Here is a 15,082-nt window from a genome sequence, read left to right as displayed (position 1 = left end):
TTGAGCAGCAACTAATGGTAGCAAGATGTCTTTATTCCCCCAGAAGGAATTTTTTAAAATGTAAATCTTGCTATTCCTTTGACATCTTCCCAGGTTTTCAATTAAAAAACAAGATTTTCATGGCTTTTTAAAGAAGCTAACAGAAAATTCTGCCAAAATAGGAACATATTTTCGCCCCCTCCAAAGTTGTTTATGGAAAACAACCTACGTTTTTATAAGCAACAATAATTATTCATCATGCAGTTGCAACTTGAGGCTCCCAATGAGATTGCTCATCCTCATGCCCAGACTCCAAACATAGCAAGAGAGTCCATGACTGGTTACATCTATATTAGGCTGGTGCAGAGTGGCTAGTACTAGCTTCAGACTCAGATTCGGCTGATTCAGGGGACAGTGATTTGATTCGGTGATTTGAATTACTGTCCTGATTCGATTAGACAAATCTGATTTGGAGATCTGACTGCTGCCAAATCCCCGATCTCTGAGTCAGCCAAGCCAGGCCCATCCCCCGCCCCTCTCCCAGCCTGGCAATGGCTGCTCCAGCTCCTGGTACTTGGGGAAAAAAAGCCCCAACTCACTGGGTGCTGCCGGGTGGGGAGCAATCCCCGCTGCCCCCCATTGCCCCATGTTGTGTGGGGGGCTCTGCACAAGCCTGCAACTCCTCACCTCGCTCCCCCAGCCCCCCACAGTTGCCCTGCCCAGGCCAGCTCTGGCCCTTTAAGAAAAAAAAAAAAAACAACCAAACTCCAGAATCACTGCTTCTGCTGGTACGGGGGGTGGTGATCCCCACTGCCCCACGCCATGTGTGGGGCTCTGCACAAGCTCCTGAAGCCCCGGGGCCACTGCAGGAGCGGTGAGTCCTGGGGCTTATCTCAGCTTTTATTTTCTTAAAGGGCCAGAGCTGGCCCCGGCAGGACACCCATTGGGGGGGTGGGGGAGTAGGAGGGGGGCGGGGGGCTTGTTCAGAGCCCCCCATGCAGTGTGGGGAAATGGGGGGCAGCAGGGATTGCCCCCCACGAGGCATCACCTGGTAAGCCCCGGGGCTTTTTTTTTAAAGTACTGGGAGCTGGGGCAGATGAGGGCAACCATAGGGGGTGCTGGGGGAGTGGGTGGGGGTCAGTGGGGTGGGATGGGGTGGGCTCCCCCAACCCTCCTGCCCCTAGAACTTACCAGCTTGGAGTGGCTGCAGCTCCCTGCTGCAGCCACCCGGGACTGTCTGAAACATCAAAGCTCTCCAAACCTTTTCCAAAGATTCAGAGAGCTTTGAATAGATTCAGACCTTTAGACTGATCCTCTGAGTTGATTTGGATTCGGAGATTCAGCCACCAAATCGTGCCGAATCTCCTCCGAATCAAATCACCAACTGAAGCTTCGCATAGACCTAATCTACATCAATCTCAGATGAGACATGGTTTAAGCCAGCTGGAATGGAAATCAGTGTCACCCTGCTCCCTGGACAGGTTGTGGAGACCGGTGCTGCCATGGCTCAGCTGCTACTGGTTCCTGAGTTAGATTGGGAATTTGCACAATATACTGTGGGTAGATGTGCTTTTAGGGTGAAATCTTTGCCTCAGTCAATTCAATGGGAGTTTTGCAGTTGACTTGAGCTGGGCCAGGAGTTCACATTTATTTCCTTTTGTCTGTCTTAAATAATATAAAAAGGGGAAGTGGTGATACAAAGAGATTAAATAGCATTCCCTGCTTCACAAACAGGGAATTGAAGACAGTGATTTGTTGATAATCACCCGGTGTGTCTGTAGCTGACCTAAGGATCGGACCTAAAGTGCTATCTAGTCTACCCCCTACACCAGGTGTGGGCAAAATCTGGCCTGGCAGGCCATTCTATCCAACCCGCAGGGCCCCTAAAAAGTTTAGAAAATTAATATTTATCTGCCCCTGGCTGCCTGTCATGAGGCCTTCAATGGCTTGCCAAAACTCAGTAAGCAGTCCTCCACCTGAAATAATTGCCCACCCCTGCCCTACACAGGTGCAGGATTCACTCTTCCTAAGCCATCCCACAGATGCTCATCCAGACTCTTCTTGAAGACCTCCTTCAGTGAAGGAGATGCCAAAACTTCCCTGGGCAGCCTGATAAAATCAGGGCTGGGAAGATCTCAAGGGTCATTTATTTCAATCCCCTTTACGTACGTGCTCTTATAGCTCATTATATAGATTTCTGCCATGAGTAGCAATTGAAAGCACAGTGCAGGGGTATGTCTCTGTGTCAGTGACCATGGTATACCCTTGGAGCCACCCAACTATTAATGGGCAACTTCCACATCCTCGAAGTCCCTTCACTGTTCCAAGCACAAAGGTATCCTTCCTTCCCAGAAAATGCATCTTGTGAGCTTTTAAGAGGGATCACTGTAAACAGAGCCATCTGGGAAGGTGATGGACAAAGAGCTGACTAGGAAGAAACAGTAAAAATAGGATAAATTCTAAATGGAGCCAACTGCAACTGTTGTGCTATGAATGCGTTAAATGTTTATGCATGCATTTATGTCGGCACCTGTCAGCATTTATGTAATACATAAATTGGCAAATCTGTATTAGGTTATTTTTTGCAACCAATCTGCATTAATCCCATTCTTGCACATGTTCAAACAAATTGCTACACATTGTTTTGACCCATCCATGTGCAAAAGGTGTCATGCTGCACAGTATTTTATGCCTATGCTGCAAATCCTGGCTTTTTTGGTGCAGGTAGTAACAAGGCTAAGGGATAGGGGGCAGCAGAGAAAAAAAAATAATCCTGAGAAAGAAATGGGTTCTCAAAGAGCTTGATGCCCAGGAGGTTGTGATGGGATTACAGCAAAGGCTGATATGTGTGAAATCTTCAGAAGCCAGAAGTGCGAGGGAGGGGGGCTAGCACAGGCCTCATCAATGGTCCAGCAGACAAAAGGGAAAAATCAGTTGTGAACCCAGAAACGGCTGGAGCCAAAGTTTCTGTTGAACACCTGCCATGGAGAACAAGTTGACTTTACAGCCAGACAGACTGGCTTCATTTGATCAAAGATCTGGTTTAGTGCCCTCCTCCTCCCCCCTTGAATCCCTGTAAATGAAACCTTATCCTTTGAAACCTTGGGTTCTCTTTCCTTCCCTTTCTCAGCACCAAATACAGTAGCTGAAGATAAAAATATATAATTAAGGGAGTTGCCACTTGCTAAAGCTGGAGACTGTCTGGGAAAGAGAAGGAGTTTGTGGTGACATTGCTAAATCTGGGACCCACCAATTGCTCCCAGTGATTAGGGCCTGTGGTTTCTGTACCACCCAGGCAGAATTAGTAGGATGGCGAGTTAGTTATTGCAAAAGGAATCTTTGCACCATGCTTCTCCCTCAGCTTTTCCTCGTGCAGCTGGATTTCTGAGATGTATTGCATAGTCACTATTTGTAGGACAGCCTCTCACACACTTGCCAAGAGGAGGGTGGCACGGGAAGTGACCAGAACACTAGGAATCCAAGAAGTCTATACCAACCTGGTCTAACTACTCTGGGGAATTATAAGCAGGGGTCCTAGTTTTCTATTTGCCATGGAGAACCAGAGAAAAACATCGAATCTGCATTTTTTGCATGACCTACCAAAAGCACAGCTGCATCCCATGGCAAACAGCACCATTTCTGCGCCTATTTTTGCTGCAGTTTTTGCCTCTCAGCTAGTGAGCGGCAGAGGGGAGGGGGGAGGAGGGGCAAGGTAAGGTACAAGGACAAGGTAGGATATAGTAGTGCCATGTGTGTCTCCTCCATTAAACAGGATTCAAAAGAGAGCAGAGAACTAAATAATTTAATCTGAAGTTTTCACCATCACCTTATTAAAGGCACGTAACTTTAAATCAAACTAGAGAGGGGATGTTATATTTTACACTGGAATTAATATGCCTGGTGATTAGCAGGCCGTCAAATATAGCACCGTGTTGAATTATAATAATAAAAAGGAGATATTTTTAAAGTGCAGTTCCTAAGGTTAATAATTACCATTCTGATAAAGTCAAAATTTCCAGCATGAGCCAATCCCTCCATAGCCACAGGTGCAGAAGGCTGCCATAGCTCAAACAAGCTCAAGTTGATCACATTTTCCACGTAAAAGGGCACAGCAGTTATAACTGATGAAGGGTACTGGAGCCAAATTCTGGGGTTTGGTAGGAAAAATAAAATCCCAGAGCTTCAAGCTCACGGGGGGTAGCCACTATAGAAGTTTTAAGTTACTAATCTAACAACATTTAGCAGTATCCTGTTCTGCTCTTACAACATTGTGTAAAAAGAATGGTAATAAACTTTGCTGAAAAGAAGTAGTGTATAGAGTTAGGCTATTTGATGCTTTACCAGGATCGATAATGTTAGCATGTCTGCATGCTCATGCATTTTCCCTAATGAAAGTAAGGCACAGAGATTCTTATGGTCTCTCCAGGCTGGATGGAAAGGAAAAAAAGGAGGGGGGATGGGGAGGAAGAACAGGAGAGGAAGGGGAAGGGTGTCAGTGATTGCTATTAAAATTAAGCTTTAAGGACTAGAGTCGGTCTGTATTGAAACAGCAGCTGTAAGTCTTCATCCCTGTTAGAAATACGGCATGGTTGAAAAAATAGTCATATGTGTGTGTGTGTGTGGGTGTGTGAGAGGGAGAGAGAGAGAGAGAGATCAAAATTGAACTAGCTCTAGTGATTAAGAAGTAAAAGGCTTGTTTCCTTTTAGGCCTGAATAGTAAAGTGGTAATTCAAGGGACAGATTTTGAAGATCATTTCAATCCCCAAAGTGCTGAGCTCCTTTGCACTTTCAGACAAGTGTTTGGTCTTAAATGGCGGCAAAGATATTTAGAAAATCCTGTTCTAATTGCGAGCAGAGGATTTGAAAGTCTGGTCCTGGTCTCCTCTAAAAATCTGAAGCCCAGAGAAGAATAGGAGTGTGGTTAAAAGCTTTAATCCCAGAATACATTTTAAGTTTGACCTCTGCATTACCTGGCCTTTCTGTTGCTCCACCAAAAACTGTGGAAACCATTTTGGTCATCATTGCCCTCTAGTTCTAGCACTCAGAGGATGTGTCTATATTGTAGACAGCTGCATTGCATAGAATTAAGCAAGCTAGTATTAAATGAGCTAGCTCAGGTACAGGAAGCAATCCAGCTGCAACATCACGGAGCTCATTCATCATGCAGGATAATTTATGCTGTTGAGACCTGGGGAAGTGGCAATGTGATCTCTGGATGCTGCAGGAGAGCCACTTAACTAACCATCTTCCACCCTGACTGTTGTGCAGCTATGGAAGCTCCTGGAAAGGAAGGTAGCATGTGGGGGGGTTACCGATAGCTGCCCAGCACATCCCGCGTGGGGGGCTTACCGATAGCTGCCCAGCACATCCAGGCTCGGAGAACCCTCATTGTGATTGCTAGCCCTTCCACCAATCAGGCAATTGCTGGGGAGTAGCTTGCCCCGCACCTGGTTTAAGCCTGCACTCTGCAGGTCCGGTCGAACTTCAGGGGGCAGAGCCTCCAGAAAGAAAAGGAGCTGCATGCCCAGCACGCAGCAGATACAGCGAGGGACAGAGACGAGAGCAGGGCCAAGAAGAGCTGGGGAAGAGCTGCCCAGCGGGCAGATGCTGCTGCCCTGAAGACCCCCTGCAGATGCCTCTCGCTAGACAGGAGCGGCGGATGGCTTCAGTGGTACACAGAGTCCAAACCCTGGGAGCTGTGCAAGGCATCATAGGTCTGCAACCCCTGGCATGTGGCCAGGACCTCGGTGCATACAGCAGTGCATGGAGCCCAGACCCTGGGAGTTGCGTGAGGCAGCACGGGTCTGCAACCCCTGGCGTGCAGCCGGGACCTCGGTGCACCAGCGGTGCATAAAGCTTTAGATCCTGGAAGCAGTTTGAGGAGGCTCGGGTCTGTGATCCCTGGCAAGTGGTCAGGGAACTCGTTGCACAGAGCTAGACCCTGGGAGATGCTTGAGGCAGCTCGGGTCTGCAGCCACTGGCACAAGGCTCAGTGCAGACGACACTGGAGGGGTCCAGGAGCGGATTGAGCCCCGGCACTGTATGAAGCAGCACAGGCCTCCAACCCCAGCAGAAGCCAGAGCGCTCAGTGCATGCAACGGTGCACAGAGCCACCTGCGGGCTGCAGCCCAAGGGGAGCCAGTGGCCTGGGAGGCCGCACATGAGAGGAGCAACTTGGTCAAGGGGTCAAGAACCACCCATCCAGGCCCCAGAGTCATGAGTTGTTGGGGAAGGGATTCCCACTGGGGAAGGGAGCTGTGAGGCAGTTTATCCTTGGGGAAGCTTGAGCTGGAAGGAGCTCCCAGAGTCTGGGATTTTCTTACGGAGGTGTTCCCTTGGGCCCCCCATAGGCCTGGGGAGCATCTTCTCCTTCCCCTGCAGGCTGGAGCACAGCCACTGTTCCCATGATCAGTCTGGGCTGTGGGGCACTTATAGCATTAAGTTTAACCAGTTGTTGAAGTGCCTGGTATTTTGGGGGAGAGTGCCTCATATTTTGTGGACATTTTAACTTTGTATATTAGTAATTTAACAGAGTGTTAAGTACAAACTTCTTAAGGGACTGCTAGGACCCTTTCCCTGATAGTTATATATACTTACCTATACTCACCTGTACATATTTGTGTTTGAATGTTGTTTAGTGTCTCCCTGTATTTACTTGTTGTTTATCCATTTTAGATTAACTGATTATCAACCCCTTGCTTCGGGTTACCTGAAGGGGTGTAATCTTTCAGCCTTTATCTGCAGGACATAGCAAAATATAATAATCGTACATTTGTGTGTGTGTGCATGTGTGTATATATAATGAATATCAATTTTCTTTAGATTTTGTATATATTAATACATCTGTATATAGTTAAGCATCCCTTGTCCTGCCCTGACTCTACAGGGAGTAGAGCACTCCTGCCTTGCTACCTACCCCTTCTATCTGGAGAGGGCAGCACATTACTTGGGTGCACCTGGGTTACACTAGTTTAGCAGAACCAAAAAAGCCATTCTGTGAAATCTGGCTTGGCCGGCCTCTGAGGCAGGAGCAGCTTGTGCTTCTCCATGGAAGACTTCTCCCACATCTGGGTACCTGTTATATTGTTATGCATCAGGGTTCATTTGCTGCACTTTCTCCGTTAAGGCCAGATTTGTTGGAATAGATCACATGCAGCTAGTCACCCTGTGCGTGTGCAATGTTATGGCTAACCAGGGACTGAGGAGCGTAACTGATTCCTTTGGAGTCAGACTGGGCTTCAGCCAATTCAGTGGGGGCTGTTTGGTTACTTAGATGATGAGAGATTGAGACTGACTGAATCAGAAAAGCAAATCCCAGATGCCTAGCTTCAGCTGAGAAAATGGTCAGCACAATTCAGGAAGGGTTTGTGTGCAAAAAAAACCCTCCCGCAGTGGGGAGTTCTTTCTACAATTTAGATACAGCAAAGGAGGGCATTTAACTTGACACAAGGTAAAAACTGGGCCACCCTCATCTTCCTAGCCAATATCTCTAGCTGACTGCCTGGCAGTGATCTAGTACATCATTACCTTCTGTAATTCCCCAGGTTATTTAGTAGGACTGTGCAAAGCTTTGGGTGATGATTCAATTTGGAGGAGATTCGGCCCGATTTGGTGGCTGATTCTCCAAATCGGAATTGAATCAGGGGATCAATTAAAAAGTCCGAATCAATTTGAAGGTCTCCGAATCAATTCGGAAAAGTTTCTGAGAGCTTTGGCGATTCGGGCAGTCCCACTCGCTGCAGCAGGGAGCTGGACCCAGACTCCGAACTGGTAAGTAGGGGGCAGGGGAGGGGAGAGCGGAGGAGGGAGGAGGGCACCATGGGGGGACCCCTGCCAGCCCCCACCCCTGCCTCCTCCCCACAGCCCCCCCATGGCTGCCCCACCCGCCACAGCTCCGGCCTTTTAAGAAAAAAAACAAAACAAAAAACCACCCCTGGCTTACCAGTTCCTGCAGTGGCCTCGGGGCTTCTGGGGGCTCATGCAGAGCCCCCCATGCAGCATAGGGCAATGGGGGGCAGCGGGGATGGGCCCCCCCGCTGGGCAGGAGCTGGTGACTCGGGACTTTTGGGGGGGGGGGCGGTTCTTAAAGGGCTGGAGCTGGGGTGGGCAGGGCTGGGAGAGCGAGCAGGGGATGGATGGAGCCTGTTTGATTCAGAGATTCGGCTGATTTGGCACAGCTGAATCTCCAAATCAGATCTGGCCAAATCGATTCGGGACAGTGATCCGAATCACCGAATCAAATCACTGTCCCCCAAATTGGCTGAATCCAAATACAGATCGAATACTGGTCACTTTGTACAGGCCTATTATTTAAGTCTGTCTCCTTTTTATCTCCCTATCGTGGCTGCCATTATTACAGCCCCATTTTTACTTGGGCACTTTTTCTTTATTAGTTTCCAGGGTCCTCCTGCGGCATCACTGCTAATTTTTGTGTAGTTTTCAGACATCTGCATGCTTTTTCTGTAATTCCCCCAGTTAGTGAAAACTGTCTAGGTTGAGACTAAGGAAACAAAGCACAGTACTGTTAAAAAAAATACAGGAAAATGTTTCTTTCTCCCATGCACACACAAAATGCATGTACAATTCAGAGACCTACCTTTCCTCCCTGACTGCATTAGGACATACAAAATCATGTGATGCAAACTCTCTAAGGAACATTTCTTTATCAGTATAATGACAATGCTGGAGAGGATGAATGCTAGGATTAGAATGATAGGTAAAGACCTATAAAAACTACTGTTACTAATACTATCCAGCTTTTATGTGGCAGGCACGTCTGTAGAACCGGTTCCTCAATGCCAGGCTACACTGGATCACTCAATCACTCAATTATTCTGGCACACATCCACGAGGGGCCAGCAGGAAACTGCATGCTTAGAGGCAACCAACACAGGTTCATCAGTGGCAGGTCCTGTCAGACCAACTTGGTGGCCTTTTATGATCAGATCACTAAATCATTAGATGCAAGGGTAGCAGTGGACATAGTCTTCCTGGACTTTCGGAAGGCCTTCGACACTGTCTCTCATCCCGTTCTCGTTAAGAAACTGGGGAACTGTGGTGTCGATACCCACACAGTCAATTGGATCACCAACTGGCTGGAGGGCCGCACCCAGAGGGTGGTGGACAGGTCCTTCTCAACCTGGAGGGATGTGGGAAGTGGGGTCCCCCAGGGCTCGGTCCTCGGGCCCGCACTGTTAAACATCTTCACCAGCGACTTGGACGAGGGGGTAAAAAGCACCCTGTTCAAATTTGCTGATGACACTAAGATGTGGGGGGGATGTGGGCACACTAGAAGGAAGCAACAGGCTTCAATCAGACCTAGACAGGTTACAAGGGTGGGCAGATGAGCATAGGATGGGATTCAACACAGAAAAGTGCAAGGTGATGCACCTGGGGAGGAACAACCGGCACCATGCCTACAGGTTAGGGAACTCCCCTCTTGTCAGCACGGAAGCGGAAAAGGATCTTGGAGCCATCATTAACTCCAAGATGAACATGGGTCGGCAGTGTGGGGAGGCAGTCAGGAAGGCCAACCGTACCTTGTCATACAGCCACAGATGCATCTCGAGCAGGTCCAAAGAGGTGATCCTCCCTCTCTATGCGGCACTGGTCAGGCCGCAGCTGGAGTACTGCGTCCAGTTCTGGGCGCTGCACTTCAGGAGAAACGTGGACAACATGGAGAGGGTCCAGAGGAGGCCACTCGCATGATCAGGGGACAGCAGGGCAGGCCCTACGAGGTTCAGGTCCCGTAGCCTCTCTTGTTCAGCTTCCACAAGAGAAGACTGAGGGGGGATCTAGTGGCCTGTTATAAACTAGTCAGGGGGGACCAGCAGGCATTGGGGGAGCCCCTGTTCCCCCGAGCACTGCCAGGCGTGACCAAGAATAACGGTCACAAGCTGGCAGAGGGTAGATTCAGACTAGACATCAGGAGGCGCGACTTCACGGTCAGGGCGGCTAGGATCTGGAACCAACTTCCAAGAGAAGCGGTGCAGGCTCCTACCCTGGGGGTGTTTAAGAGGAGGTTAGATGAACACCTTGCTGGGGTCATTTGACCCCAGTACTCTTTCCTGCCATGGCAGGGTGTCGGACTAGATGTTCTACTCAGGTCCCTTCCAACCCTAGAAACTATGAAATCTCACCAAAATTGCATGGCCTCCCATTACATATTGGGCATGGCAGGATGTGCAGTGGGACCCCCCACTGACTTCCTGCCTCTTGAGCAGAGGGTTGGATCCAATGATCTCGCAAGGTCCCTTCCAGCCCTAGTGTCTATAACATTTCTCAGGTCTCAGTTGTGTGATTGATCTCTGATCATTTTTACATCTTCCAGGGGCCTTAGTGGAACCGCAAACAGAAGTATCAGTCTTTTTGGGCAAATAGCTTGAGCTGGTGTGGAAAATCTTACATAAAAATGACAGAGGATGTGTGTTTCAGAATGTGTCACGTAAATCATCCATTCAATCCAGAACCATACAAGAAAATACAATTAGATTAACCACAGAGTGCATAGCTGGCAATTCATCATCTATAAATGATTTTAAAAGCATGTAGCTGACCTGACCTCCTTAATTCCTCAAGTTGTTGATTCCAATTATTAGCAACCAGGTAGCAAAAAAAGGGTTTTCTTTATCCCAAAAGATTTCTTACTTTTGGATACAATAAGTCAGTTTATTCAATGATCACTTGGACATGAGCAGTTAATAGCTTGCATCAGTTCTTTCTCCACTCCAATGCTCCAGAGTAGAACTATTATCACATTTACAGACTAACTTAAACAGCAATAGTGCTTCCTCTTCTCCAGGGGTAACAAATCCAACCCACTTTTTGTAAAGGGCTCTGGGATGTTCTTGACTATTACAGCTCCAAAGGAATTTACATAATTGGTTATGAATAATTTGTAACTTGTTGAAAAATCTCCATGTAGCTATCTGATTTAGTACATCTTCCTATTCCAGGAGCAGCACATTTTAATACAGTTTTTAATTGCAAGATCATAATTTAAGCTCATCAGTACTGCCTAACGAAGCAGGTATATTAGATAAAACTCTCAGAGTCATTTCATGTACCTATTACATACATACAGGACAACTAGCTTGGCAATGCATCATTGCCACTGAGTTTCGCTACACAGAAACACAAAAAAATGAAGGAGTCTAGATAGCAAGAATTCTGTACATGTTTGCCTTTGTGCTTCATAAAGACAAATGATGTTTTTGTGCTCTAGGCACTGGGCTAAAGAGATATGGGTTCAGTTTCCAACTCTGCCATAGACTCTGTGTGTGTGACCATGGCCCAGTCACTCCATTTGGAATTAGGAATAATAACACAACCATACCTCATTGGGAGGAGGGAAGGCGTTAGACACGGAAGTGTAAATTCTATTGAGCAAGGGTGCAAAGCAATATGTAGCTCACATCACTTCGGAGAAGAAAAGTATGCTTGATGCAAGATGGCATTGATTTTCCAGAGGCAGTTCCTACTGCTAATACCTCCAGTTGTACAAAATGGATCTTTTTTTTTTCTTTTTTCCCCCCATGTTCATGATGACAGAATCAATCACTGATGGAATCAATCACTGATGCAGATGGGAATTTTCACAGGAATACCCACTGCTTGCCTGAATGTGTGATAATATCTTGTTCATACAAGAAATGAAGGCACGGCAGGTAGTCTGGGTTAAAGTGGGCAAATATGTGTGCATGCAAGTGAAGTGGACTAAGCAAAAGATAGGAGTAGAACAGGGCCTGTATTTTCAGTTGAATAAATACTGTTACTGCAATTAACCTTCTTGTTTTTCTCCTTTTTTGCATCTACAATGTTCTCATTTTGGCAGCTAGGAACACAGAATCAGAAGAGGCCTCCTGACTCAGTGCCTGTCACATAATCCCTTTCATAAAACGCTCAAGTAGCTATGTAATAAAACTTTATCTACATATTTCTATGGACAGTCCATATTTCTAGAGGGCTTTCAGAATAAGCCAATCACCTAAATTCTTTTAAAAATCTGTTTTCAATACAGGAAAGGAACATTATCTACAAGCACTTAAGTGCTTGCTTAAAGCCAAGCCTGTGTTTCAGGCTGCATTGACTTAATTTGTCAGAGTCAAACAAAACTTATGCTTAAGTGTTCTGCAAAATCTCAAGTACCTTTATTCTTCATATGTTTCATTTAGATAAGTCTTCAAAGGAAATTAAGCATGTTTTAATGCTTTCCTAAATTAAGGCCCCAAAAGTAAGTTAGTTTGCACTTCATGACTATATAATATCATTTCCTGTGTTTGTCTACAGTGAAATACACATTAAAAAAATTCATACTTTCAAACTATTAAAAAGATTCAACTCACTTCCTTTATTTTCTTTTTTCAAAAGCTGGGAATAGGTAGTTTATTGTCCTGAAACCAAAACCACTTCAGCCTGTCAATCTTTCTGCAAGGAAAAAGCTAGCTGAATAATACATTTTGCATTAAATTATACAACTGTGTCATTGGCCTAACATTAAAAGGTAGGCCATTAATAAAGAGGGAAAATAAAGTGGTCCTTAATTATGCAAGGCATTAAAGTCTAAGTGTTTTGCTTCTGCAGCATACTCACTTTATGAGAATAAATGTTTTAATACAGTATGAACTTTTCTCTGGAAATCACAGCTCAAAAACAATCCCCTCTCCCTTCTAATGCACCTTATTTTGAGACTTGTCCTGCTGTATCTTCTGACTTCTTGTTTTTTGCCTTACAGAAAGAAGTGAAGATTTGCAAGTCCTTGTTTTGTGTGCACAGCTACTTGCTTTTGCTTTGCCATTTACAGGGGACATTTTCAGAGATAAAATGAGAGCTGGCACCCATTGATATCCTGGGGAAACTGTGCTTTTTGGGCCTTTGACAATCACTGCTGGTGTGCTTTGAAAATCTGAGCCTAGCTAGATAAAGTCAAAGGGGCCTGAGGGAATGCCTGCAAATCTCTACCCAGCCCCAACCTTAATGAACCATATCCAGTCTGGTGTAACCACACTTCCAGGTGGTTTCAAGAGATTTGTACGCAGCCCCCCTTGCTAATACAAGCTGCTTCTTTCTATCTGCTGGAATTAAAACTGCAAGAAACCCTCACATTTAACGTGTATTGAACATCCACAGGTTTAGCTTTGTATGAGATTTTTGTCCGTTGCCAGTTCTCTATTTTTGCCAGCTCTCTATTCTTCCCTTCCTTGAACCAAATTTTCCTCTCCTTTTGGTTAAATGCTGGCAAAACTTTGTTTCATTTCACTGGACATTGGTCATTTCGTTTCAAATATTTTGCGGAGTCTTCCCTTGAAGAATAGCACCTAAGCCTAGTTTGTATTTATGAATAATGACTTTTTGTGGCTTCGAGGGGGTAAAGTGCTACGTATCCCCTTGTTAAGACTGCACCTCAGACATCAGGAAAGTTGGAATGAGTTATTGCCTTGAACAGAGGCTCCTTCTCTCTGGGCCTGCAAAATCATTCTAGCCCAAAACTATTTACCCGAGTCTAATAAAAATACTTTGAAGAGCAGATCAGTATTTCACACATTAGCTATTCCTGTGTCTATGAAAAATGTATTTCAATAAAAAGGTGCAGTTTTTCCTTCAGAATAATTAAGTTATACTGAGCTAAAATACAGGAAAGACCAAGCACTTTAGGGGCAACCTAAGGTAAACTCACCGATATCAGCTCCTGAATGGGATAATGGTCTACTTTTGGTGAGTTTACCTCCTGGTAAATGGAGCAGTGCAGTGAAGGAGAAGTGTAACCTCAAGGAAGAAAAAAAATGATTGTTTTGAAGTAGTGCATGCAAACCTATAGGGTTAAAGGAAATCAGGATAAGCTATGGCAAGACAATACCCTACACAGCCAACACTTTAACTTGCTAAGGAAGTATCTCGTTGCAGGAGCACTCTGTCAAAATACAGCACTACATTCTGGCTGCATTTCAGCTCAGACTTCCTTCCCTGACCTCATGAAGCACTAAAGAGTAATTCATTTTCAGGTTTGTTTGCTTTTTTTCATGCAAATCCTATTCCTGTCTGTCTGAATCTGCTGTCAATAATACAGGAATTACTGCAAGTATTTGTGGAGGGAGGGGATGAGGAGGGGCTTGCCCTTATCACAGAGCACACTCCAAAGGGAAGAGAAGGGGAGGAACTGAGAACTGTTGTAATTACTGAGAACAACAGGTTTTGAGCCTATGGCTTTATTCTGACTTGGGTATGTCTGCAAGATACTCACTGCTGAGCTGAAAAATCAGTGTGGCAGCAGAGGGAGGAAAGCCACCCAGACTCTGTCTGAATAGCAAGGTTGGGTTGGGTCTGAATGGAGTTCTCAAGACTGAGGACTTCTGCCAGGAGAACAAGGAGTATCACTAGAGTCTCCTGAACTGCTCTGTCTGTAAAGCAACTCGGGAGACTGCACTGATGCCAAGTGATCAATGGAGCATCACTAGAGTCTCCACGACTAGCAGCTGATCAATGGAGTAGCACTACAGCCTGTATTGCTGCCAGATGATTACTGGAGCAGCACTAGGCAGTATTACTGCAAGCTGTTCTACGGAGCGGCAAAGGCGTTTGTATCACTGCCATTTCATTAGCAGAGTGGCACCGGAGTCTGTATCGCTGACAGCTGATCAATGAAGGGGAATATAATAATCATAATGTGGTGTTTTACAGGATATGGGCCCTTAATCTGAGGATCTCAAAACTCTTTATGGACATTTTATTGGTAAGCTGCAAGTTCCTCCTCCCCCCACCACCTTGGTGAGGTCATGTAGGTTGATAATCATCCCCATTTTACAGAGACGTGAACTATAGATTTGGTGAAGGGCCCAGTTTGATACCTATGGACTTCAGGGAGTGAAGCTGGCTCTAAATCCAGACAGGCTTAGCACTCAGAAAGGGGGCCGCTCTTTTAAGAAATCTGGTCAAAAATATCACAAGTGCCAATGACAGAAGCTGCTGTTAAATCCAGGGGTCTACACTCCCTGGATAAACTCATCTCCTATCCATGCCAGTGAGCATCTGGGCACTCACTTCAAACCTGGGGCCAGGATTTCACTTGCCATCTCTTCACTAACCGCTGAAACTTCTTTCCTCTCAG

Source organism: Crocodylus siamensis, chromosome 13 (assembly GCF_052110815.1).
Source record: "Crocodylus siamensis isolate JL-2025a chromosome 13, ASM5211081v1, whole genome shotgun sequence".
NCBI classification, from domain to species: domain Eukaryota; kingdom Metazoa; phylum Chordata; order Crocodylia; family Crocodylidae; genus Crocodylus; species Crocodylus siamensis.
The sequence above is the reverse complement of the archived record's forward strand: the minus strand, read 5'-3'. Positions refer to the sequence as shown.